Source organism: Myodes glareolus, chromosome 3 (genome assembly GCF_982192425.1).
Source record: "Myodes glareolus chromosome 3, mMyoGla1.1, whole genome shotgun sequence".
NCBI classification, from domain to species: domain Eukaryota; kingdom Metazoa; phylum Chordata; class Mammalia; order Rodentia; family Cricetidae; genus Myodes; species Myodes glareolus.
The window spans coordinates 52,786,218-52,813,852 of NC_142028.1; positions in this window are offsets into that span (position 1 = coordinate 52,786,218).

Here is a 27,635-nt window from a genome sequence, read left to right on the forward strand (position 1 = left end):
CCAGTTCACTGCAAGTTATTAAGTTACTGCAAACTCCCAAGGACTTAAACGTCACAATTGCAGACATCCACAGTCTTGTCTGAAGAAAACTGAGCATGCTTCCCGCTGTGCTTCCTGGAAACAAGCTGTGTCTTTGTATTCTGTTACTGGCCTGGCAGTGAGAGGCTGGGACTCTCACCTTGGGAAAGGTGAGTCATTGTTGCAAAGGGACACAGCGGTGAGCCCTCTGCAGCCCACATTCCTGAGAGCCAGAGGGTGGGTGCACGGGCTCTGAATGAAGGCGGGGGTGGGGTGGGTGGAGTGGGGGTGGGAGGGTGGGGAGGTGGGGGAGTGGGGGGGTGGGGGGTGGGGGTGGGGGGGTGGGGCTAGGACACCTTCGAATCCAACAGAGCACGGAAAGAAGACGCCAGTGGATCACTGCTCCTCTAGGATATTCTTCCTACGTTAGAGAACAGTTAGTATTGTTACCCACTGCAGTGTTCCCGAGGAAGGGCTTATACTATGCCCTATTTTCTTTTTAAAAATCCAAAAGAAGTAGGCACTGTTTAAATGAAATTCTGTATTTCTTTATCTGTTTAGCTGGAAGTAACATCTCCAGCAGCTACCAGAGGCTGGGCACAATGGCACCAAGAGGAAATCCCCCTGCATGGGTTCCTTCAAAGTGTTCTGGAGCCAGATAGCACCTATATGCACATGAAAATGAATACACACACACAAACACACACACACACACACACACACACACACACACACCACAAACTAACTAACTAACTAAAGCCAAGTAAGCTATGAATCAAAGATGGATCCTAGATATTTATATTAAAGGGAACTTAGAAATGGAGCCTCACCTGTTCATTGTCCTAAGGAAAAAAACCACCTAAGGGACCTGCAAACTGATGTCTTGACACCATAGATGCTCTGTAAATGGTCAAGTTTATTCTAAGTGAGTCCTTCATCTTCATTACCTGGGTTGGTAATGAAACCATTACCAAGTAGACTACCCAGGCCCCGCAACAGGAGAATCTAGGCAAAGAGATAAAATCCACTGAGGATCAGATCTTTCTACTCAAAGGATTCTGGGCCTCAATCCAGAGACGCACTGTTTCTGGGCTTCTTTCTAAGTAGCTACCTGAACTGTGTGTGGAACAGCATTCTGAAGCTAGGTCTGGGCTGCTAGCCTTGTCTGATTAGGATGTGTGTGACATGAGCAGAAGAGGGCTATGTTATGATCTCTGGTGGGGTCATTTTTCTACTTGTGCACTGGCCAGAGAGTCTCATTACTAAATTGACAGCCCTTGAGCAGTGGCTTATTCCATTATGGATTTCCAAAGTCAGTGAATAAAAACATCCAGTGTCCCCTAAGGACAACTGTGTCCAAAGGGAACTTCAAAGGGAAGGACCTGATGACGTTTAGCACTGAGGATGGTGGCTCTTGTCTATAGTCCTAGTTACTCAGTAGGCTGAGAAAGGCGAAATTACGTGAGTTCACCCGTACCGTACTAACCTGGATAATATAGGGAGGCATCCACTCCATCACCAACATATATTTTTAAAAGCCCAAAACATTTAATAGCAGGCCTGGACTTTCTCATAGAAATTCCTACAGATAGTATTAAATTTACAGGGGTTATTCCTGGTGATATCCAGTTTGTCAAATAGTTTCAAATGGAGGGGAGTGTTGGGGATTACACGGCAGCTAGATGACCAGCAATCCTGTTCTAAAAAGCAAAAACCCCGAGCAATGTCTCTGTGTACAGAATAATCATATCGTATTGCATTTAGATCGATTGGACCACAAAAAAAAAAAAAAGGGGGTGAGTGCAATGTAAAATACTCTTAACTTTCACTACAAAACCGTAGTAACGCGCTGCTGGGATACAGTATTTACAGTTAGAAAGGAGTTCAGATTTGTCCCAATTAACCTTGTAACTAGATGTACCGCCGTGCTTATTAATGACAGTAATGAGATGCAGACTAGACAATGCATTAAACATCATTGGCATATAAATTAAATTCACATACAGTTTAAAAGGAATAGATACCTTTATGTACTGGACACGAAGGGAAATGATTAAGAAGCTATTTCATAAGAAAAAGCTAATTAGAAAGAAAATTCAATACTTTCTCTAGTGTTCATCTCCATCAATGTTGGAAACAAGTTTGACCACGAACTGAGAAATTGTTCCCATTGAAATTACTGTGCAAGGTATGAAATTAATTTTATGATTGTCCCAATGGAAGCTACAGGAGCCACAAATACTTATATGCCCATTATCATTTCTCTCTATATTGGCCTACATTTTAATTTGCTTAGGTTTCTATCTAAAGCTTATGAATAATTTAAAATACATCTTCCTGAGTCTCCACAGCCAAACAGAGATAGATAGAAGAGTGAGATAGTCACTTGCTCTACACAGAATCTGAACTCGACAGGGAAAGAAAAGGGGGGGGGTTGAAATGCATATTGGGAGATTGTTTCTAAAGGTCATTTGTAAGGCCATGCAATTAAAGGGCTCTGTGCCCAACATTCGACAACAGGACTTTCTTGGTAGTTTTGATAATTAGCCAAAAGAACTGCAGGCAGGATAAAGGTGTGCTAGGATCCCTCTTAAGACATTTGCGCCCTGGAATTAGAAGGAGCATCTCACTAGGATATTTTTTTTTCTCCCTTTAGAGCTAAGGAGACCCTGGGGTTTGATAAGGACACTGACCTCTCCCGACAGATTTTAGGAACAATGGCCCCTGAGGAAAGCGTACAGCAGAGGCAGGCCTTCCTGGCTGTCACTGGCACATCACTCTTTGCTTTTCTCTTCAAGATCTCATGAAAAATCCTCGTCTACTTTGGAACAATAGCAGCCACAGAGAAGGAGGGGAGTGCCTCCCACCCACCTATGTAACAAACATCAAGTACAATGGTGTCAGAGCTACCATCAGAAATCAATCAAAGACACTTGGCTTTTGTGAGTTTTAATTCTTTTTTTTTTTTTTTTTAATTCACAGCAACTCAGAGAACCAAGAAGGAAAAATGCAAGCTTCTAAACAAAAACGAAATTAGTAGCAGCAGACCCATTGCCAAGGGCAACATGCGCTTGACAGAAGACGTGATGATGACAGATGAGTCCCCAGTCCCAGTCTACATTTTGTCTACAGAATGAATTCATAATATCTTAAATATTACCAGCCATGCTGCGCTCACCTTTGTTCTACTGAGTGGAAGGGGGCTGTTAGCAGAAGTCAACAGGGTGTAATTTCCTCAACCCCTCCCCCTGGCGACCCCCCCAATCTTCCAGATGACAGTAATTGTTGCAGCTTCTCTCTCTCCTGCTCAGTTCTCTCCATCTCTCCTCGGGATTCGGGATTTCTCCTGCTTCTGCAACTAAGTTTCAGGTGTCTGGTTTTGCCTCCAGGACCATGCATTTTCCACTAATCTGAAAATACTCTTAACTGAGGATACCTCTAATTTCCAAATGATTTTTTTGTTTATTTAGTATGTGTGTGTGTACATCTGCAGGTATGTGTATACATTTATGTGTGTGTGTGTGTGTGTGTGTGTGTGTGTGTGTGTGTGTGTTTGTAAACATGCCAGGGCATACACATGGAGGTCAGAGGACAGTTTGTGGGAGCTGGTTCTCTCTTTCCACCATTTGGGTCCTGCGATGTCAAGTGGTTTTACCCACTGAGCCAGCTTACTGCCCTCAAATTTTATACACACACACACACACACACACACACACAAACACACACACACACTCCTTTTCACAGACTTTAGTGTCATTGATTGAAGCCTACTTTATAACTTTACATATGAGAAACCTGAGATCCAGAAAGCTGCCGTCGAGGAACTAATCTCATTAAATACCCAATATCCACAAACTTTTCCTAGCTGTATTGTGCTTTCTAGCTTTGCTTCTTAACAAAACTCATCAGAAAATCAGCCATTATTTTCAATTATTATCTCATTATTATCAATTTGTAGATAAGGAAGTACAGGCACAGAGAGGCTGATTAATTTCCCCCAAAGTCACACAGCAAGTGACAGCTTTCCTATTGCAGCCCAACACCTTCCCACGTGGAGGTACCCTGAGTGGTAAGGTCAGTTACCTATATAAATTAAAATTACCACTTTTATATTGTCTTATTATTATATCAATATCTTAAAAATTATATCAGTTAATTAGGTCAATATTTCTTTCATTCTTCATTATTTTTTCCAAAAATAAATCAGTTCAACGGAGGCAATCATCTCATTGTACTTATCATGTAAGGAATGATAATCTCATTGTATTTATTATGCAAGGAATAGGCCAGAGGTTGCTCACTACTCAAGTCCCTGAATGCCAGGTTGGTTCTCTGGCAGAAAGAGCGGTGGGGGGGGGGCTGGGGGTCAGAGCCGGATCCTCCAGGACTCTCCCTGGGGCTGAAGGGATGGTGAGTGTTGCAACTAAGCCCTCCCCACTGGGCACCGGGGTGAAACCCACTGAGTCAGGAGTCTGTCAAAGCAGGAACTCATTTAATGTAAGGTTGTGAGGGAAGTGGAGAAGCCTGGGATGGGCCAAGGTGGAGCAAGAAACAAGGGCCACTAATATTTTGCCATACTAGAGGTGGCTGGGCGGAGGCGGGTCTAGGTTGGGTAGCCAGAGATAGGTCTCCAAACTCTAGCTAGGCTCAGAAAGTTATAATAGGCCTTATGCCAACTCAAGTTAGGCTCAGCAAATTATACAGGGCCTCACACCCAGGCCTCATAAGGCCCAACATCGCCCCCTTTTGTTTTTGTCATGACAGTGGAAGATATGGTCCCTGTCTTAGGTCATCTCCCATGTCCCTCATTTATGAAAAAACCCACTCCATGACCTGCCTTAGGTTGTCCCAGCCTGACTGAGATCTTACCCATCACTGGTCAAGTGGAGGATGGAAGAGGGGCGTTTATTTGAGGATTACCAGAAATACAGTCTTACAAGGGACCCAGACTCCTGAGTGGCCAGCCTATGATAGTATACTTCAACCTGATGTAATTCAACAGTCTCCAATCTTTGGTAAATGAACTGTGTGACCTTATTAAATACACAAGGCCAACAGTAAGGAGGTGAATAAGGAAAAGGAAGGGTCCAAGCAGGGGAAGGAAGCAGGGTAAGAATCCATAAAAGCCCATCCACAGGGGACTGTCAATGAAAAGGAAGGGTCCAACAAGGGAAAGTAAACAGGGTAAAAATCCATGAACTTGCCCACAGGGGGTTGTCCTGAAGGTCTCGCCATCTCTTCTCTAGGTCTCATCAGGATAAGTGACAGCATCCATGTCTTTGATTGTTCCTGGGGAAGAAGCAGAAAAGCATTCCTCAGGGACGGGACACTCCCTGGGAACATTATTATCATCATCCCCTTGTTGGGGGGTAAATATTTAAGATCTCAAGCTGGCACCCAGATGGGCCTCTTTTTATTTTGAGGGAAGACACATCTAAACCCTCTTCCTGCAGTGAGGAGTTGGTTTGGTTCTCTCCAGGCTCCAATCTATAAGGAACCTAAAGGCTCTGTCTCTAATTGTTAGGGCCATCTTTGGTCTTAGTCCAGGTATCAAAGGCACTGTCCAGCGTGCTTTGACGGCCCTTTCCCTCTTATTTAATATCTAGGGATATCCCCTGGGGGAGTTGAAAGGCTTCCCCTGGAGATTGAACTTGAACCTACAATTCCTAGCCCTCTTTTTGCACGGGGCGGGAGGGTGGGGGGGATAGGGTGTGTGGCACACCAGACCTGGCTGAAGCTGGCAGACTGACTCTAACCTCATGAGGACATTCTCTTTTGTAATGGCCTTCACTTCCACATGCAAAACAGTCCCCTTTCCTCCTCCAGTTACTTGCTGTAGGGTGTTAATCAAAGTTGCCATCTCTTCCTTATGTACGGCCTGCGTGACTAAGGCCATAGTCCTTGCTTGGTGAGACATTAAGCCCATGTCCCGGGAAGCAATGATCCACTTTCCCAAGTGTTAGGAATATTTCCTAACCGAGCCTCTCCGCCTGAGCAAAAAACTCCAATCAAACCAGATTAGATGGAATCAAAAATGCCCACGTTTAAACTCATGGAAGTTGAACAGTCAACTACTAAATCACCCCTGGGTCAAGGAAGAAATAAAGAAAGAAATTAAAGTCTTCCTTGAATATAATGAAAACAAAGACACAACGTATTCAAACCTATGGGACACAATGAAAGCAGTGCTAAGAGGAAAGTTCATAGCACTAAGTGCCCACCTAAAGAAAACAGAGAAAGCACACATTGGAGACTTAACAACACACTTGAAAGCTCTAGAAAAAAAAGAAGCTGATTTACCCAGGAGGAGTAGAAGACTGGAAATAATCAAACTGAGGGCTGAAATCAACAAAATAGAAACACAGAAAACAATTCAAAGAATCAATGAAGCAAAAAGCTGGTTCTTGGAGAAAATTAACAAGATTGACAAACCCCTATCCAAACTAATCAAACGGCAGAGAGAGAACTTGCAAATTAATAGGATCAGAAATGAAAAGGGGGACATAACCACAGACACAGAGGAAATTCAGAGAATCATTAGATCTTACTACGAAAGTTTATATGCCACAAAGTTGGAAAATGTAAAAGAAATGGACATTTTTTTAGATAAGTACCATATACCAAAGTTGAACCAAGACCAGGTGAACAATCTAAATAGACCTGTTAGTCGTGAAGAACTAGAAGCTGTTATCAAAAACCTCCCGACCAAAAAAAGCCCAGGGCCAGATGGTTTCAATGCAGAATTCTACCAGAACTTCCAGCAAGAGCTAATACCTATACTCCTTAATGTATTCCACAATATAGAAAAAGAAAAGTCACTGCCAAACTCCTTTTATGAAGCTACAGTCACCCTAATACCAAAACCACACAAAGACACAACCAAGAAAGAGAATTACAGGCCAATCTCACTCATGAACATCGATGCGAAAATTCTCAATAAAATACTGGCAAACCGAATCCAAGAACACATTAGAAAAATCATCCATTATGATCAAGTAGGCTTCATCCCAGAGATGCAGGGATGGTTCAACATACGCAAATCTATCAATGTAATCCATCATATAAATAAACTGAAAGAAAAAAACCATATGATCATTTCATTGGATGCTGAAAAAGCATTTGACAAAATTCAACACCCATTTATGATAAAGGTGTTGGAGAGACTGGGGATACAAGGATCATACCTAAATATAATAAAAGCAATATACAGCAAGCCGACAGCTAACATCAAATTGAATGGAGAGAAACTCAAAGCCTTTCCACTAAAATCAGGAACACGACAAGGCTGTCCACTCTCTCCATACCTCTTCAATATAGTGCTTGAAGTTCTAGCAATAGCAATAAGACAACATAAGGGGATCAAGGGGATTCGAATTGGAAAGGATGAAGTTAAACTTTCGTTATTTGCTGACGATATGATAGTGTACATAAGCGACCCCAAAAACTCTACCAAAGAACTCCTACAGCTGATAAACACCTTTAGTAACGTGGCAGGATACAAGATCAACTCCAAAAAATCAGTGGCACTCCTATACACAAAGGATAAAGAAACGGAGAGGGAAATCAGAGAAACATCACCTTTCATGATAGCCACAAACACCATAAAATATCTTGGGGTTACTCTAACCAAGGAAGTGAAAGACCTATTTGACAAGAACTTTAAGCCTTTGAAAAGAGAAATTGAGGAGGATACCAGAAAATGGAAAGACCTCCCCTGCTCTTGGATTGGGAGAATCAACATAGTAAAAATGGCAATTCTACCAAAAGCAATCTACAGATTCAATGCAATCCCCATCAAAATCCCATCAAACTTCCTCACAGACCTTGAGAGAACAATAATCAAGTTTATATGGAAAAACAAAAAACCCAGGATAGCCAAAACAATCTTATACAATAAAGGAACTTCTGGAGGCATTACTATCCCTGACTTCAAACTCTATTACAGAGCTACAGTATTGAAAACAGCTTGGTATTGGCATAACAACAGAGAAGTCGACCTATGGAATCGAATAGAAGACCTGGGTATTAACCCACAAACATATGAACACCTGATATTTGACAAGGGAGCTAAAGGTATACAATGGAAGAAGGAAAGCGTCTTTAACAAATGGTGCTGGCATAACTGGATGTCAACCTGTAGAAGAATGAAAATAGATCCATATCTATCACCATGCACAAAACTCAAGTCCAAATGGATTAAAGACATCAACATCAATCTGTCCACTTTGAACCTGATAGAAGAGAAAGTGGGAAGTAGTCTACAAGATATAGGCACAGGAGGCCACTTCCTAAGTAGGACCCCAGTAGCACAGACAATAAGAGAAACAATGAATAAATGGGACCTGCTGAAACTGAGAAGCTTCTGTAAAGCAAAGGACACTGTCAGTAAGACAAAAAGGCTGCCTTCTGACTGGGAGAAGATCTTCACCAACCCCTCATCAGACAAAGTTCTGATCTCCAGAATATACAAAGAACTCAAGAAACTAGACACTAAAACTCTAATTAACCCAATTAAAAAATGGGGTACTGATCTGAACAGAGAATTCACAACAGATGAACTTCGAATGGCCAGAAGACACTTAAGGTCATGCTCAACCTCCTTAGTGATCAGGGAAATACAAATCAAAACCACTTTGAGATACCATCTTACACCTGTCAGAATAGCTAAAGTTAAAAACACCAATGATAGCCTATGCTGGAGAGGATGTGGAATGAGGGGAACACTCATCCATTGTTGGTGGGAATGCAAACTTGTGCAGCCACTGTGGAAATCAGTGTGGCGGTTTCTCAGGAAACTGGGAGTCAACCTCCCTCAGGACCCAGCAATTCCTCTCTTGGGAATATACCCTAGAGATTCCCGAACATACTACAAAAGCGTTTGTTCAACTATGTTCATAGCAGCACTATTTGTAATAGTCAGAACCTGGAAACAGCCTAGGTGCCCCTCAATAGAAGAATGGTTAAAAAAGGTGTGGAACATATACACATTAGAGTTTTACTCAGCGGTAAAAAATAATGACATCTTGAATTTTGCATGCAAATGGATGGACATAGAAAACGCTTTACTGAGTGAGGTAAGCCAGACCCAAAAAGAGGAACACGGTATGTATTCACTTATAAGTGGATTCTAACCATAATTAAAGGTCTTTGAGCCTATTATTCGTGATCCTAGAGAAGCTAAATAAGAAGACGAACCTGATGAAGATTATTTAGCTATCCGCCAGGAGGTAGGAAATAGTCAAGAGTCCCAGGTAACCTTGGGTGCATGGGGGGGGGGGTGGGAGGGTTGTTGGAAGGGGAGAGGGTTAGAGAGAAGGGAGTAGGGGAGGAATGGAGAAAGCTCGGTTGACCGGGATGGGGGGAAGGGAGGAAGGATGAATATGGGATCAGGGAAGAATATATTTCAACTAAGGGAGTCATTTTAGAGTTTACAGGAAACTTGATTATATATGGGATCTCAGGTCCAAGGAGAGATCCCCAGATTGTTCTCTGGACAGAGGAGAGGGTGCCTGAACTGGCCTTGGCCCATAACCATACTGATGAATATTTTGCTTATCACCATAGATCCTTCATCTGGCGTTGGATGGCGATACAGACGGAGACCCACATTGGAGCCCCCCAAGATCCAAATGAGGAGCCGAAGGAGGAAGAAAATGAAGGACTGCGAGGGATGCTATCACCCACTGATACAAGGGGTCGGATCTAATGAGAGTTTACCAAGGCCAGTTGGACTGGGACTGAACGAGGACGTGATCTAACCAGATTCTCGGAATTTGGCCGGATTCTCTGAATGTGGCTGGCCCGAAGTCTTTCTGAAAAGCCATTGACAATGACACTGGGACTTGTTTCCTCTGCATATACTGGATTTTTGGGATCCAGTCTGTTTGGATACTCACCTTCCTGGACCTGGAGGGAGGGGGGAGGAACTTGAACTTCCCACAGGGCAGGAAACCCTGACTGCCCTTAGGGACAAAGAGGGAGGAGGAGAGGGAGGGGGGGAGTGGGAGGGCGTTGGGAAGAGGGGCGTAAATGGAAACTTTTTATAATTTAATAAAATTACTTTCAAAAGGAAAAAAAAATGCCCACGTTTAATGAATGCCGCACTCTCAGGTGGCTGAGAGCATGGCAGAGGAAAGACAGAGGGAAAGAACGTACAGAACCCAAAACCACGTGTTCCTTCTCTGGGTGGTCATCTAAATACCCTGTGGGAGTGGTTTTGACCCTCCCCCGGGGAGGGGTTAGCGCTTGGCAGTCTGGGAGTTGGAGTCCAGACGAACGCAACTCCCAGGCCAGGGGCTCCGGTGATGCTCCCAACTTAATATTACATTCGAGACTCTTTCGATATAGGGGTGTTAGAGGGATGGGGTTTCACTTTTCATCAAACACCAAGCTGTGATCCTTAAGTCCCGCACATGCTAGTCTATGGTCGGCATTCATTCCGTCTCACACTAGCCTTCGAACAAACCAGTCCCTAAGTTCCCCAGGGGGGGATCTTTCTCTGAAGACGTTTATTAACCTTATTTATAAAGGATGCAAGATCCTTTGGCTTCTGGGTGACCCCTGACACCAGGGCATCAGTAGGACCCTCCTTAAGTTTTTTCCAAGCTGCTAAATCTAGTGCCCTAACCTGATCCTGATACAGAGGGGGAATGGCTGCCTGCTGATGGCCCATGACATACTTGTCAGCCATACCCAAGAGCATCCCGTAAGTAATTGGGATAGCCTTTCCATAAAACAAAATTATCTAAGCCCAAGGTTGGCCAGAAATCAGAAAGTATTCTAGTATTCAGTTTACAGGACTTTTTTTTTTTTTTAAACAAAAGACCGGTCTTGCCTTCTCCCTGTGTTTCTTTGCCTGATAAGCTTCAGAAAAATTTTCATAAAGAACCAGCTGGAAAACAATATGGAGCCTTCACCTCCACTCTGTTTAGATGGGCAGAGAAAGTGACAAAGGGACAATGAGCAGAGGCCACTGAAGACTAGCAATGCGCCACTATTTGTTATTGAATCATTGGCCTCTAATTTTAGGAAGCTGTCAGGCCTTCTTCCCTATTGTCCATGTTTTAATTAATGCCTATTATTTCCCCTAAATAGTGCCCTCTTTTGAGATGCTATTTATATGCACAATTTCTGAAAATATACAGAATATGCAGGACAAGCAGAAGCCCTACCACGCGTTCTAAGAAGTTATTTGGGGCTCTTTTGTCTTGGGAATGTCTCCAGCACAAATTTGTGGCTGTGCTTTCTTGAGAGAATTCTGGCTTTCTATTACTCTTTATATAATTTTTAATATATTTGATGTTGCATTTCCATTACTTTGCATCTATTTTCTGCTTCTATGCTTAAGTTTGGCTTCTACAGGAAAGGCTGACCAAGAGGTGCTCCTGGTGGGTGTTGATTTCCTTCTGTTTCTAACCATGGTGAGTTTGTGCAAATCCACATGCTATTTCACATACCGAGAGTGGCTATCAGCAAGCTGTACTCACAGAGAACTCCACATAGGAATGTTCATACATATCGAAGTGTTACTAAAATGGCCGTGGGAGCAGCTGAGAACTCCAATGCACGGTTAGATATAGACTGAATACTTGGGCAGCCTCCTGAAGGAGGTTACTGGCATCTATTTGTGGGTCTGTCTCATTTCAGACCTGGGAGATTTTCCACAATAGCCCAATTCATTTGTTATTTTGATTCCCTGACTTGCAGTTTTCTTAAATTAGGAAAAGACAGTTTCAAAAGGTTGATTTGGGCCTAGAGAAGATGGTACATGCCTGTGATCACAACCCTAGGAGGCTGAGGCTGAATGGCCAGGTCTTCTAAGACCAGCCTGCATGTGATAGATAGACCTTGTATCAAAAAGCAAAAACATAAATCAAGACCTATTCTCTTAATACTTTCAGGTTCTTCCTTAAAAATTGACTGTGAAGCTGATGATGTCCTTATTCCCAATGTGAGCCTCTCAGGATGTTTATATGGATATAAATAATCTCATCTCTTTGTAGTGGAAGCCCAGAATGTCTTCTTTCCACAGTCATTGGGTTCTAGAAGAGAAACTGCTGGGCTAAGAACATCTGGACTCGGTGTAGTCACCCTGGTTGCAGACCTCATCCAGGCTGCTGTCTGCCTTAGTTCTAGTTGTGTGTATGTACTTGGTGCTTGGGCAAATAAGGCGAGTCAAACCTACCCGCTCTGTGCCATCTAATGTCTGATCTCCCACAGCAGGCGCAGCACTCTGGCATCAAAGCGCCCAAGTCAAAGCTGTACTAGAGCCCTGTGTGTGAACCTTGATCAGCGCTACTGACACCCTCAGGGGAAGCCAGAAAGCATAACTCCGTGTACCTTATCACTTGGCAAGCACTTCACAGCCTCCGTTGTCATATGAATAAAGCAACCACTTTGTACACTGACAACTCTTTAGATACTAAAATATTCTTGTGACTCGATCATCTCGCAGACACACACTTTCCCCCAAGTTTAAAGAAAATGAAAGCGTTTAGGTATTCCTCTCCTCTGTTTGTTTTTCTTTTAATCTTCTTAATGATCAAATATTTGGTTAAGGGTACCATGCACTAGAAAATATGATGCATATAATTGCAGGAAGGCTGTCAGTGTGGCGTGTTTAAGACGGGATGGACGGACAGTGGTGGATTGCCGACTTGGCTTCTTTAATACATTACACATAACGTCTGTCGGGTGCCTTTGGTAAGACAAGTCCATCATGGTAATATGTTTTTACATATTCAATTCATGAAGTTTAACGGCTTCTTTTAATTTCACCAGTGCTGAATTAGTCCTTTAAAAGCTTTCCCTCGTTAACGCGAGAGGAAATTGAGAGGAAGAGTGAACAGAATGGCTGGAAGATCATTAAAAATTATTCAAAACTGGGAGGAAACATCCCTCTTGCTTCTAAACACTCAAAGGCGTCATTGTTATGGTTTTCATATGCACAGTTCCCCATCATTGCAAAGCACAAGGAATAAAAAAAAAATCCTCCCATCCCTCTATTTTTACTGCCATCTCCAGTTAGTAAAAGAGCGAAACCTCTGAGCTGTCTAGAAATAAATAAGGAAGAAAAGAGCTGTTGATTCTGCTCCTGTGAATGGACACGTGGAATATTTTTAACTAAGTAACGTTACTGTGTGCAGAAGGAAGCTCTCGACGGTAATATTCAACATTAGATGTCCAGTTATTTGCCACTTTATTACTCAGGCAGGGTCTCTCATGTGAACCCAGAAATTTCTTCCTTCCTTCCTTCCTTCCTTCCTTCCTTCCTTCCTTCCTTCCTTCCTTCCTTCCTTTCTTTCTTTCTTTTTTTTTGAGACAGGGTTTCTCTGTAGCTTTGGAGCCTGTCCTGGACTAGCTTTTGTAGACCAGACTGGCCTCGAACTCACAGAGATTCGCCCGCCTCTGCATCCCGAGTGCTGGGATTAAAGGTCTGGCCCCCACCGCCCGGTAAACCCAGAGATTTCTAACTTGGGTAGTGTCATTAGTCATCCTGTTCCAGGGACCCTGTGTTTGCTCTCTGGCACTAGGGTTACCTGCTGGATGCCAAGCCTACCCACCTTTTACGTGGGACCTCTAGTTCTCATGCTTGTTGTGGTGAGGCCTTCGCCCATTGAACCATCTTCCCAGCTTCTCACTTTCATTTTCTTACGTATCAACAATTGCATGCACTGGCCAAGTACGGTGTTATGCATCTGTAGTTCTGAGGGCTAAAGTAAGCCAGAGCGGCAGATTTCAGGCCAGCCTGGGGTAGGGAGAAGGCAGACCCCAAAATAACTTAATTAGAAAATAATTCTGCCTTGACAAAGCTCAAGAAGATGCTCACAGCAAAGGGTCTGTTTATCCACAGCTAGGCCTCTGCTTCTTGCATCCCAGTTCTACCCAGGCCTGACCGTGCCTAGGTATCCAAACCCAGACAGAAGTGATAGGGCAGTTCAGGCGGTATGAGCATAGACGGCCTGCTGTTTCTCTAATCTGTTTGCTTCTGGGACCCTTTCCTCTCTGCTCATGTAAACTGCTTATTTAGATCCCCCAGGAGTCATGCTCAAATGTTCCCTGGAAAATGAAGCAGCTGTTTGCTTTTCATATTCCTAGTGTGGACTGTGGTCACACTGAAAATGTCCTAGGAGATAACTGGTCTATGAGAATGGTGAAGGAGCAGACTCGAGTGATGGTCCAGGTATCAGAACCAATGTGTCCTCTTGGAAGCAGTAGCTGCAGAACAAACCCGCTACTTGGTTCACGAGAACCATGCACTCTGAATGTGGAAACAGGGGCAGAGTGGGTTTGCAAAAAGGTGCTTATGTAGGGTCCATGAATATTAGTAGCCTGGGACTACAGGAGAGTCAGAGAATAGTCTAGGGAAATAAAGACTTTGGGGTTACAAACCCCAAAGCTTTCCGGTTAAAGTTTAGAAGAACGTAATGAAATCAGGTTTAGATGTTATTTGTATCATCTATGTGAGTTTTTTTTTTTATGTTACAAAAGCCAGGAAGGGTGATGAAAATGGATATGCATTAAAAAAATGTCATGACCAATACATTAATTCATTCCAAGCTTGATCTTTGATCACAAAGATTTTATTTATTTATTTATTTATTATGTATACAATATTCTGTCTGTGTGTATGCCTGCAGGCCAGAAGAGGGCACCAGACCCCATTACAGATGGTTGTGAGCCACCATGTGGTTGCTGGGAATTGAACTCAGGACCTTTGGAAGAGCAGGCAATGCTCTTAACCTCTGAGCCATCGCTCCAGCCCCACAAAGGTTTTTTTAGGATATAGCTCACTTCTCACTTTGTAGAGCAGAAAACAAATAATACCAGTGCTCAAATAGCACAAATAAGGTCCCATAGTTGGTCCCATAGTTATCAGGCCATGGTTAGAATCTAAAGTCACAGTAGGCTTTGCTTCTTTGCTGTCTTCACTTCAAGAATCTGTCTCGAGTGGAAATTTATCTGGTTATCTGTTTAACCTCTTCTTCCTTTTCTAGTTTTCATATTTGGTTGATTATGACAAGAGTGCTAAGCTGGTACCACACTACATCATGCTCAGATGCAGAAGAAAGTCACATTTATTTAATATGATAAGCTGTAAACCCAGCCAGACTATATGCAATCCTTACTATGAGTCTCATTCTTATGCTTGAATCCCAAGAAGATTAATTATATCGTCAGTGTAGTTCTTTCCCATCTGGTCTTTTGTGTCTATCGGGTATCTCTGAATCTTGACAAGATCAAAAGTGCCATATGGAAGGATATCTACATGGGTCCAGGTCAATATAAGGTCCACTAATGTCTTATATGGGTTAAATTTGATGTATAACGTTCTCAGTCTCAAGGTCATGGATAATGAGTTATTTTGGAGTTGCATGACCTGAAATATCAGCCAATCTCCCCAAACGTAAGCAAATATTATGAAAATACATTAGGAAAATAAAAAAATGTTTAATTTTTATGATGATGCCATGCTAAATTAATTTGACTCTCATTGTAGTGAATAGGTTTAATTATTCCAATACTAAAGATAGGAACAAAAGTCTATTCATGACTCATTTTAATGATTCCATAGCATCAATGTCTTAGAAGTTAAGAAGAAAAACATTTGAGACCACCTTAAAACATGAATCTTGTATTTTGAAATCTATAAGGTATTTGTCAAAAATCAAAAATTTTATATGTATACTAAAAGTGAAATTTGATAAAATCATAATATCCATTCTGGGTGAAAAAGAATCTTTATCAATTATAAGAAAACTGCCTCTAAGATACCAAACACATCCATTCTGATCCATGAATGATCAGGAGATAAAAATTAGATTCTTATGCATCTGAAGTTGTCAAGCATTTTATGTAAAGAACTTTATGGTGAATATTTTAGGATTTGATGACCCTTGACTTTGTAACAGATGTTCAATTCTGCCGTGATATTTTGTTTGTGATCTAACAAATAAAACTTGCCTAATGATCAGAGTGCAGAGATAAGCCACTAGTCAGCCATAGAGGCCAGGCTGTGGTGGTACACACCTTTAATCCCAGCATTTGGGAGGCAGAGGCAGAAGGGTCTCTGTGAGTTCAAGGCCACCCTTGGCTAGGCAAGATTGATCCAGTCTAAAAGAGAAACAGAGCCATGCAGTAATGACTCACACCTTTAATTCCAGTACTTGGAAGTCACATGCCTTCAATCCCAACACTAGGGAGGTGGAGACAGGAAGGGATGTAACTGGGCAGAGACAGGAATATAAGGCAGTAAGAGACAGGAGCTAGGGGCATTCAGTCTGAGGACTTGTAGAGTCAGGGCCAGGATAGCCCTTTCCAATTGAGGTGCTGACGAGGTCAGAAGCTGTGGCTTGCTCCTTTGTCTCTCTGATCTTTCAGCTTTCACACCCATATCTGACTCCAGGTTTTTGTTATTAAGACTGATTAGAAATCATGCTACAAGTGTAACTATAGTTCAACAAAGCTTCCCCCCACACCCTCCCTCGGAGATTACGATCTACATTTGGCCAACATTTTAAGATAACCAGGTATCCTAGCACTTCAGAAAATAGGAACACTGTGTATGGCCAGCTCTGAACCACCAGTGTAGCCAAACTTGACCACACCTGCTGTTAACCTGCCAGCAACAGGGCACAGTCTTCAAAGTTGGAACCCATGCTTTTTTTTTTTTTGCTAGTTCCAATGCTAGTCTATGTTTGTGTTTCTTTCTATCTTTGCATTTGGCCTTCTTTCGTGGATTTAGACTTTTTTTCAAAATTTTCCAGCAATTCTTCATCTCATTATTGTTTTTTTTTTTTTTTCCTACCTCAGACTGCTTGAGACTGGATAACGCAAATACTTTTTGTCTTTATGTACAAAATACTGAGTGGGTAAACACAAATTATGGTGGAGTGTGATAGGGCAATATGAACTCTTAAGGCTATCATTTGTGTTCTATATAGATCGTGATGAGGAGGAATGTAACCCTGCCAGTTTTTTTGTTGTTGTTGGTTTTTTTTGTTTGTTTTTTTTTTTTTTGTGAACAGCTTCCTGACCAATCAAAATGAAGTATCAAACCTGAAATAAAAGGTTATCAATAACGATACATTGGGAATCACCTGACTAATTAGATAATGTGTCCATCAAAAATTGGATTTTACTATAGAAATGCATTATTTGTGTGTAACTACGCGCGTGTGTGGAGGCCAGAGGTTAAGCCTGGGAGGGTTCCTTAGGAGTCATTCATCTTATTTTCTTTGGTATGGGGTGTCCCACTTGGGCCTCAAATTCACTAACCCAGCTAAGATGGCTGGCCAGTGAGCCCTAAGGGTCTTCTTGTCTCTGTTTCTTCAGAGCTGGGATTACAAGCACATATCACCATGTCCCACTAAGGACTAAACTCGGATCGTCAGGATCATGTGGCCAGCTCTTAAGAGATTGAACTCACTCAGCAATCATTTCTCAAAGAAACTAAAGATTTTAGAAGGCTCTCAGAAAACGATGACAGTATGTGCACTAATCTCCACAAACCATTGTAGTGTCCTCATTGGGTTGTTGTGAGATTTTTATTAAAAGAATATATATATAGGGGGCTAAATTTAGGCTGGCTCTCATTTAGCAAACACTAGGGAAACGCTCACTGAGCCATTCAGTTTATGAAGGCAAGTACAAAATTTGAAATGGTGTTTGAGGAAGAAATATATCTTATTCCTTAAATACGGCTCTGTTGTTGAAGAATAAACAGCAACAACTGAAACTCGCCTTAACAGATTCAACCAAGAGCCAAACTATCCTTTGGAAGAATTCTTTGTAAATCTATGCACGCCACTGCAGAACAGAACAGACAGTAGGTAATGTTGCAAGACAAGAGCATAACCAGCATAGCAGAATGCACAGTGTCATACTCTTCCATCTGAAAAATAAGGCTGCCTAATTATCTGTTAGATGTTAGTATGTTCATACTCAAGAAACCTGACTAGGAAGAACCAGACAGAAAGTTCTTCAGCAAAGGTTTATAAAAATAAACTTTAGTATAAAGAAGGGCCTTATAAATGTTTGCTCATGCCTTTTTTCCCCCAAAAAGCAAAATAAAATATTTAATAATCTCTTTCATATGGCACAATTTTACTCATTTTTGCCGCAGGCAAAAAGAGATTTTTGTCAATAAACTTGCTTTGAGCTTTTTCAAAAAGGAAACCTAAGCTAAAAAGGTATAATTCTTTTAGCAAGAAAATGATCCTTAAACTAAATCGTAACCACATTTTCAATGTTTTTGAATTGAAAAAAGAAAATAAGTAGGAAAAATAATTCCAGGAGAAAAACTGAGAAGAAAATTATGGAAAAAAAATCAGAATTAGGAATTAGCAATGAAAAAAATTTTTTCTTGAAAAATATAAACTTAGGCAGCTACATAGCTCGGTTGGTAAGGGTATTGGCTTGCTAAACCCAGTGACCTGAGGTGGGTTCTGCATGGTGGAAGGAGAGAATCAACTCCTTCAGGTTGTCCTCTGATCTACATATCCCCACTATGAAAAAGTGAGATCATACACATATACAAAAATAAATAATTAAATGTAATTAGGTATTTTAAAGAAAAAAAGCTGATTAATAGAAACATTTCATGTTTCTCTTTGTTGGTTGGAGAAAACAATAGGCAACCGAGTGATCACAGAATTCTTTTATTTAAATTTTTAAGGATCGTATCTTATCTGAAGAACATTGGTCTGGAGGGCGAGTCAGATGCTTACACCAGCAAGGGCTGGAAGTGAGGTTTGCATTCGGAGCTGCAGCCCTTCCTCACCATTGCCCCATTCACTGTACACACAGTTACTGGGTAGAACTGACACCGAATTGTCATGCTTCGCTCCTGCTCTCGTGTCTAGGATTCTGTGATGATCCCCAAGACTATCCAGAAAAACGTTTGCCTGTTTGGACTCGAGTGTGTGATGGAAGATAAACCTTTACTCCTGACGAGAGAGCAAATATATTAATTGTCGGCACAAACGAGAGAGGAATGTCACAGCAAGGACGAAGGAAAGAAAAAGTGAAAGAGAAAGTCTGTAAGGATTTAGCGCAGCTTATGATAACAGGAGTCCATACTTTTGATAATTACAAATCATCTTTTGAGATCCAAAATTATAGCTACATTTCTACTCATTCCTTTCAACTTTCCGTTGATTTATGTTTTCCAAATAATAGTGCTATTGACTCACGTACCAAATTCTTAAGTCTTGCCGTACTGGTGTGCAGTGTCTAATATTATGTATTTGTTTGACTTACTTTTTCTTGCTTTTTCTAAATATTTTATTGATTCTTTGGGAATTTCATGTACTGTATTTCAACCATTTTCATACCCAATTCTTCCCCCTTTTGGTGGAGGGCTGCCCTGGGGATCAAACCTAAAGCTCCCAGAATGCTAAGCAAGCACATCACCACTTAGCTCCAAATCTAATTAAATATATTTCCAAAGAATATTCTAGCAAATCAACTTTCTTTACCAAATATTACCTGCAGGCATTATAGCTTTGATTTACTTACAACTAACTCACATATAATCTAAATTTTCCATTTTTTGTGAGCTATTCCTTACTTCCAACCTTATCTTAACACTTAAGAAAATTTGTGTCAGAAAAAGGTATACAATTTGTTCATGAGAATACATCTTGACCCCTAAACCCTAAAATTAACTTGGAGGATGTTGTGGGAAATGAGTGGAAAGGCTTGCCAACCAGCAAAAGGAGGAAAGAGATAGGGAAGGAGTTTTGGATGATTGCTTAATCCAAGCAAAAACAGTTCAGGGTCTATTTCCATTGTAAATTTCCCAAGACTAAAAAATGCAAGGTTCATATAGTTTCTCTCAGATGCTTCTTGCTTTGAAGTAGACTAAGGCTAAGAGTCGTGCTTTCAAAGGATTGCTGAACAGTAAATTAAGGTCAATTTTTCATTTGCTTGTGTCTATCTCTTCAGTCTATTAACAATGTACATAAGGGACTGCATTCCACAAAGCAATATCAACTGCATTTTATCACAGGCTCATAATTTTGGAATTAGGGAATTTTGGCTCCAAAGCCTTAAGGCTGACAGATAGCTGTAGTAATTCCAAAAAGAATCTAAATTTATGTGTGTCTGAGCAGAACATCCAGCATTTACATTTTTCCACGACACACTCCCTATGTGGCGAATGAAGTGAAAAGTCAAATTTTAAGGGATGAGCATAAAATGTACAAGACATCTTTAGGATACTCAAAATTATGAAGAGCAACTTCCGGTCTCATAAAACTCATTTTATGAAGTGTTCTTCAATATGGAAATAAACTCCTTCAGGACACTCCTCCAGCTACTTAAACTGATCATACACATGCACACACACACACACACACACACACACACACACACACACACACACACGCGCGCGCGTGCACGCGCGAGTTAAGAAACCCAAAGATGTGTGTTGTGGAAAGGAACTCAGTAATAGGCATGTGTTGCATTTGACTGAACAGTTAAGAAAGATTACACTACTTTAGAATTTTACATGCTAATTTGTCAAAGAAACCAGATTTTCTAAATCAGAAAACAGCTAGAAATACATGTTAAGATAGGATCTACAAAATCATTTCAAATCCGTTTTGGATGAAAAGACTAATTTACTTTAGTCTAAAAACTCAGAGAAAACATTACTCCCTCCCAGAAGAGATCAGTAAAGATGATTCTTAGATGAAGTAAACAAGGGGAAATAGCATGTTCTTTTTACGTGGCAGACATAGCCAAATCACCCATGGGCATGAACAATCTTTTATTTTTTGTTAATATCTGCTTCTAAGTCCTGCCATGTTCCTCCCACTATTCTCTTGTATAAGTACTGTGCACAACAGATGGACTTCCAGAAATGCTGTTTTAGACAACGGCCACTTTGTTCACTGTTATTTAATATTATTTTTGGAAATTCTGGATAATCCAAAAAAGAAAAGGATATCACTAGTATAAAGAAGGAGATAAAATCATAAATATTTGCTAGGAGCTCAGAAAAGCTAAGAAAATTGGACTTAATAAACATTCAAGAGATTATTACTCATAATAAAAATGGGCAAGTAAAAGATTAGATTACAGTATTACATTTTGTCTAATATATCAGTACATTATAACAAATTATTCTGCTGTAAATACTATCAGATGAACTCCCCTTTCCCCAGCGTGGAGGACATAAATTAGAACCATGTTTCCCAAAGGTAATTGGATCATACGTATTAGATATTTATATTTTGTATCCAATAATTTTACTTTTAGCATTTTATAAAAAATTGGATAATGTAAAAGTGAAATAAGAAAGATATTTTCACATGCACACACACATATGTGCACAGAATTGCACAGAATTGGACAGAACATGTCCAATGTTCATTAAAAAGTATATATGCACTCCTGATCAAACATTGAAAAAAATAATGTTTTAACTAAGTGGGATACACATTTGACTCCCTTACCTCTAAAACTCAGGGATAAGTGTGAGAAGGAGCAGAAAGACTGGAAAAGCCAGAAGTGATAGCTAATTTCCAGGAAAACATGTTCTCTGGCCACAACAGGGAAGGTGCATGCATGAACCTACAGAGATGTAAAGCATGCACAATGATTACTACAAAGAAGAAGGTTAAAATCATATTTTCTAGGAGCAAGTTCAAGCCAGACAAAATCCCAGCATGGAGGCAGGAAAGAGAGCATGAAATCCTACCCTTAGCTGAGGATCTATTGGCATTTAGTAGCTTCTGGAAAAGTGGGAGTCAGTTTTAATAACGTCACCCCTAGTGGATTGGCCATACCCCAGGGCATGCCCCACTCCCAAGAGTAGTTAGGCAATACAAACTGGACTTACTGAAAAAAAAAAAATGAAGAACCTCAAAGTTGGGTGGTAAGTGAAGTGAGGGTGGGGAAAGTAGCTATGGGAAGAGTGGGAGGGTAAGTATAATTAAATCACAGTTTATAAAATCTTTAAAAATTAATGAAAATCTTATTTTAAAAGAATATTGCAGAATATACATTAGATTGTTTCTGATATAATAGTAAGCTGGAGTCTAAAACTTAGTAAGTAGCAATATTCATATCTTGATTCTAAGGTACTGATATCATAGGGCTGGGAGATGGCTTAATGGGCAAAGTTTGTACCCAAGTGGAAAAAAACAAGTGTTTAGCTTCCCAGAATTCATGTAAAGCTGGACGAAGCACGGCACATCTTCAGTCCTGGTGATGCTAAGGCAATATGGGGGCAGAGCCCAGAGAGAATGCTCAGAAGACTGTGGGGCAGCTAGCCTGGTAAATGCAGTGGTGACAAGAATCTGCCTCAAGCAAGGTAGAAGGTGAGGACTGATATATGCGGCTGTCCCCTGACTTTCATTAATCTCCTGATTTTGGAAATTGTCTTTCCCCCTCAAAGCTAAATGAAACCTAGAAAGAAGTGAGCAGCAGCCTTCTCCTTATGTCTGTCTAAGTCCTCCCAGCGGGGACTTCTTCTTGCCTCTTCCTTCCTTCCTTCCTTCCTTCCTTCCTTCCTTCCTTCCTTCCTTCCTTCCTTCCTCCCTCCCTCCTTCCCTCCCTCCCTCCCCCCCCTTCCCCCCTTCCCTCCCCTCCTCCCCCTTCCCTCCCTCCCTCCCTCCCTTCCTTCCTTCCTTCCTTCCTTCCTTCCTTCCTTCCTTCCTTTCTTCCTCCCTCTCTCTCTCTCTCTCTCTCTCTCTCTCTCTCTCTCTCTCTCTCTCTTCCTTCCTTCCTTATTTCCTTCCTTCCTTTTTCTCTCCCTCCCTCCCTCACTTCTTTCACCCTCTCACTTTCCTTTATTTGTTGTTGTTGTTTTGGGTTTTTTCTTTTTGTTTTTTTTTTTTTTTGAGACAGGGTCTCTTTATGTAACAGTCCTGGATGTCCCGGAACTTTGTAGAACAGGCTGGCCTTGAACTCACAGAGATCTGCCTGCCTCTGCTGCCCAAGTGCTGAGAAAGGCGTGCATCACCACCCACAGCTCTTCCTGTCTTTCTCAATCTTCCCCACTCCAGCACCTAAAGATTATAGAAGAGGGTGTCTAGTTCCCTTGTTACTTGTAAAGAAGGAAAAACAATACCAGTTTTGAACCTGGTAGTGTTAAGAATTAAGCTTCAGTATGACTGGGCTTGGATTTATGAAACGTTGGGCTATGGTTACTCTGGTGTTAACATTTTCAAGCCAGACTTCCTATTTCCTGACACTCAAAAAAATCCTATCCTTAGTTATCTACTCTGTACATCTTAACTGATTGTTTATAGATATTTTCCAGCGGAAATATCAAATGTTAGTACATTTAGGCTTTGGTTTATTTACCAGCCTGTCCCTAAAATAATGACAGAGTCATGCCAGGGACATGATAGGTACATATTAAATGTCTGATAAATGAATAAATGTATGAATTATTTCTTTAAAGGCTTATGGGCTCCTGAAATAGCCATAGACGTCTTAATAAGACTGGTGATTCTTAAAGGATGGGGTTTCTGCAGTGCTTGGCGCTTGTGGTCATCAGCCACTGCACATTTGTAAGACATTGGAAAAGAATCCTTTACGCTGACCCAGACTTTTATGATATACAAGTCCATTTCAGAACATCAGTCTCTTAATAAACTATGATCCCCCACTAGAAAAACTCTTCCAGTCATGCCAGAGGAAACATCCATAGGCTTCATTTGTGAACCCCTACTAGATGCCAATTACTGTAGTTGTGCTCTATCTGCATAATTGCATTCAACCAACAGTATTAGAAGTCTTGGATGAACACATATTCTTACAAGCTAGGTGCTTGCTTAGGTCTGAAGTTACAGACAAATTCATGAATTGGAAGAAAATATGGGCTCAGAAGATGATTTGATGCCCCTGGTTTTCAGAGCACGGGTTTATAAGCTAAGATTTAGAAGTTGTTCCTGGTTCCTAAATTTAAGCCCTACCTAAACAGGTACCTCATGGACAACTGAGAGGAGGAGGGCTTTCGTGTAGGTAATGGGTTTCCGCTCTCTTCTCCAGCTTGTAAGAGAAGGCTGTGGTTGTCAGTCTTCATGGCCCACCTGAGCAGGCATAGGAGGCAAACCTCTGGCTGTGAGGGTATTTCCAGAACATTTTAAAGGAAGAGAGACGTTGTACCCGGCATGTGGGTGGGACCACACAAGTTTCTGGGGTGCCAAACTGAATTAAAAGGAAAAAGAGAGCTGTGCACGGACCAGCATTCATCTGTTTCTACATCAAGATTGAGGACCTAAGGTGGCCAGCCACCACATATTACTGCAGCCATGCAAGCCCCATCATCATGGACTGTATGCCTCAAACTGTGAGCTGAAAAAAAAATCCTTCCTTAAGTTACTTTTCTTGGGTATTTTGTCATGGCAATGAGAAAAGTAATGGATACATTATTTATTTCTGCCTTTAGAAAGGGAAAACACCATCCACAGGATCCTCTATGTTCCCACATGTAGCTCTGCTTACACCATACCGTGGGTATTCAAACAACCTCTTGAGGTGTATATAAGCAAGAGCTGACATTTTTTTATAAAGAGCTGTAAAACAATTCCCATTCATGGCAATCAACCAACTGCTAAACACCATGAAAATAATTATATCTGCTTTGGGATAATGCTCTTGTACACTGTAAAGATTTGTCACTCATATTAGTTTAATAAAATGTTGATTGGCCAGTAGCCAGGCAGGAAGAATAAGTGAGGAGACCAGATTAAGAGAATTCTGGGAAGAGGAAAGGCAGAGTCAGTCACCAGCCAGATGCAGAGGAAGCAAGATGAGAATGCCTCACTAAGAAAAGGTACCAAGCCACATAGCTAAACAAAGACAAAATGGGTTAATTTAAGCTATAAAACTACTTAGTAAAAGCTTGAGCTAATAGGCCAAGGAGTTTAAAATTAATATAAGCTTCTGTATGTTTATTTGGGACTGAATGACTGTGGGACCAGGCGGGACAAAAGCTTCTGTCTACATATACTTTCACAATTCATATTAATGTCCCAATTTTATGTGAAAGAAAAGAAGCATGTGGTATTTTATGAAGCTTCCCAAAGGGAAAAATATTCCAGGTTGAATTTTGTGATATAAATTAAAAACTGGCACACCAGTTGTTGAGACCCAGAGAGTGTATGCCAATGATAAGAGAATATAAACATGAATATAAAATATTTCATGGAACAGGCTATAAGATGGCATTCTATTGAAGAACGTTTTGCAGAAACATCTAGATATCTAGCTTTTTATCCAGTTGATACCAAAATTATTTATGGTTTAGTTGATTTATGATTTAGTTGAGTTCGACTAGAAGGTGACAGGAATTGCCTTTCATAAACTAATCTGTCATTGGGTAGCCCACAGCATGCAAAATCAAGTTTTCAATGGGACTTAATGTTGTCTGATCCCAGGTTATTATTTCCACACTACCCACTGCTAACCATGCTTTCACCATGCCAGTCTTTACTTGCATTATATTTGCTGTTAATATGTTAGATATCACATCTCTTGGGTATAGCTATATTGTCAGAGTAAAAGTAATAGCAATCACAAAGTCAAAATTATCACAATTTTGTCTTATTTTATTTATTAACAACTGAAAAAGAAAAGTATTAACCCACCTTCATGTTACAGACAATGCTAAGGGGAAACGGAAATGGCTTTGGGGGCCATATTCTACAGCTGGTGACAGTGATAGAATTCCTACACAGGTTAGACTGCTACCAGAGGCTACTTTCAACTCTGCCTCTGCCTTAAACAATCTTCAGAATGGCTCTGTGGGTTGGGTACAGAAACTTTGTCTCCCAAGGCAGTCATTGCTTCACATGAGCTTCACAAGTGAGAAGTCTCCAATAAGGTTTCATGACTTCATATTCTGCTGATAGAATACCCTTTGAATCAGGCCTCAGGCACAGGATGTGCAGGAGCTTGGGAGCGAGGTAAACCTAGGTTTTATCTTTTTCAACTTCGATGTGATGTTGAAAAAGAAAAGTCACACAATTTCTTTCAAAACTCAAGTGTATGACAATAAATAGCGCCTACCCTGAAGGGAAGAGGGTAGTAAGGTTTGACTGAGATAAATTTTAGGGAAGGAACAATTTCTTGCAATCTTTAAGCAAATTTTCCCCAACAAGAGTCATCATGAATTACTGTGACTAATATGAGACATTCTCAATGGCGTATTTATATTCTAGATAAGAAACGTGAAAATGCCAAGGACGAAAACTGATTTCCTGTTTGTCTAGGCCTAGCAGAATGAGATAGACCCATCTCCTTGAATCACTGGGAAGAGATATGCGGGAATAGAGAGCAGATGGATGGTAGAGGTTCTTCTGACACCTAGTGCACACCTAGAACTAACCTGTAAATCTTATCAAGATCATTACATATATCAAGAAGTGAGACAGATGTCCTTATTTTATGTAAACTCTTGCTATCGGTATTTGTTTTGGTACACAAAGTATTGTGACCGATTTCTTTTGAAGAATTTACTTTAGATAGGATTTTAATTCAAACATTCTACAACTATTTTTGAAAAACAAATATGAGTAACATTTATACAACTCTATTTAATTGCCAACACTTGGTCTCCGATGTACCTAACTGTCAGTGTATTCGGCACCACTGGGATGCCTTCCTCTTTGCATCATTATCTTCTTCTGGGTTTCCAGAAGAATTGCTATTCCTCAAACACTGGACCACAGTTATCCCAGGATGTCAGAGGACCTGCATTTCATTTGTCAAAGCAGGTCACAAGACCATCTAATCTAATAACTTATATCAACCCATTATTCTTTCTATGTCAGCCGCATGACTCAGTACCTTTCTCAGTGGGACAGCTCACATCCTGCTTCTTCGGTGATCTGGGCAGAACTGTGGAGGGAGTTCCTGCTTCCCAGAATACTCCTGTTCTCATCACCCTGCCTCTACTTCCTGTCTGGTTGACCCACCTATACTTCCTGCCAATACAGACAATTCTCCTGCAATCTAAGATACAAAGGAAGGCAGCGAGATTTTGTGGTGTACCTGAATAGAAAGTGGGACTATTGGCTGACATCTTTGAACACTGTGGAGCTAAACAGCTGGGTAGAAACAGGTGGCAGAGATCCGTGTCTTGTTTGAAAGAATAATCAGCTCATGTTTCATATTCTACTCAAATGATCCTTTTGTTTAAGCAGTGACAGCTCTTGCTCCATCTCCTCCACTGACAACAAAAATCTGAGGTTTTTAAAGTTCGAATATCATTTTTATACCAGGCAAGATCACTTAGGACTGCTGTTAACACAAATCAAAGATAAGAGTTCCTGTGTATTTGCTAATTTCTTAAACTGATAGGGTTTAAGACCACTTGGTCCAACTGAAGATACCATGTTAATGAGCAAGGCAAGAATGTGAAAATATGGTTATGGCAAGGATAACTATTTCCTACAATCGCACTTTCTCGTAATGCCATAGCCATTAGCTATCTCATTCACGTTTCAAGAACAGAACTGATGCATGGACTTCCATTAACTAAAAATGGTAGTTCAAAGTATATAAAGATATTATTTTTTTAATAAAAAATAAGCTACATTGTCTTTTAAACTGGTGAATTTACAGTGTTTGTTACATTTAAAAAGAAAATCCAAAAA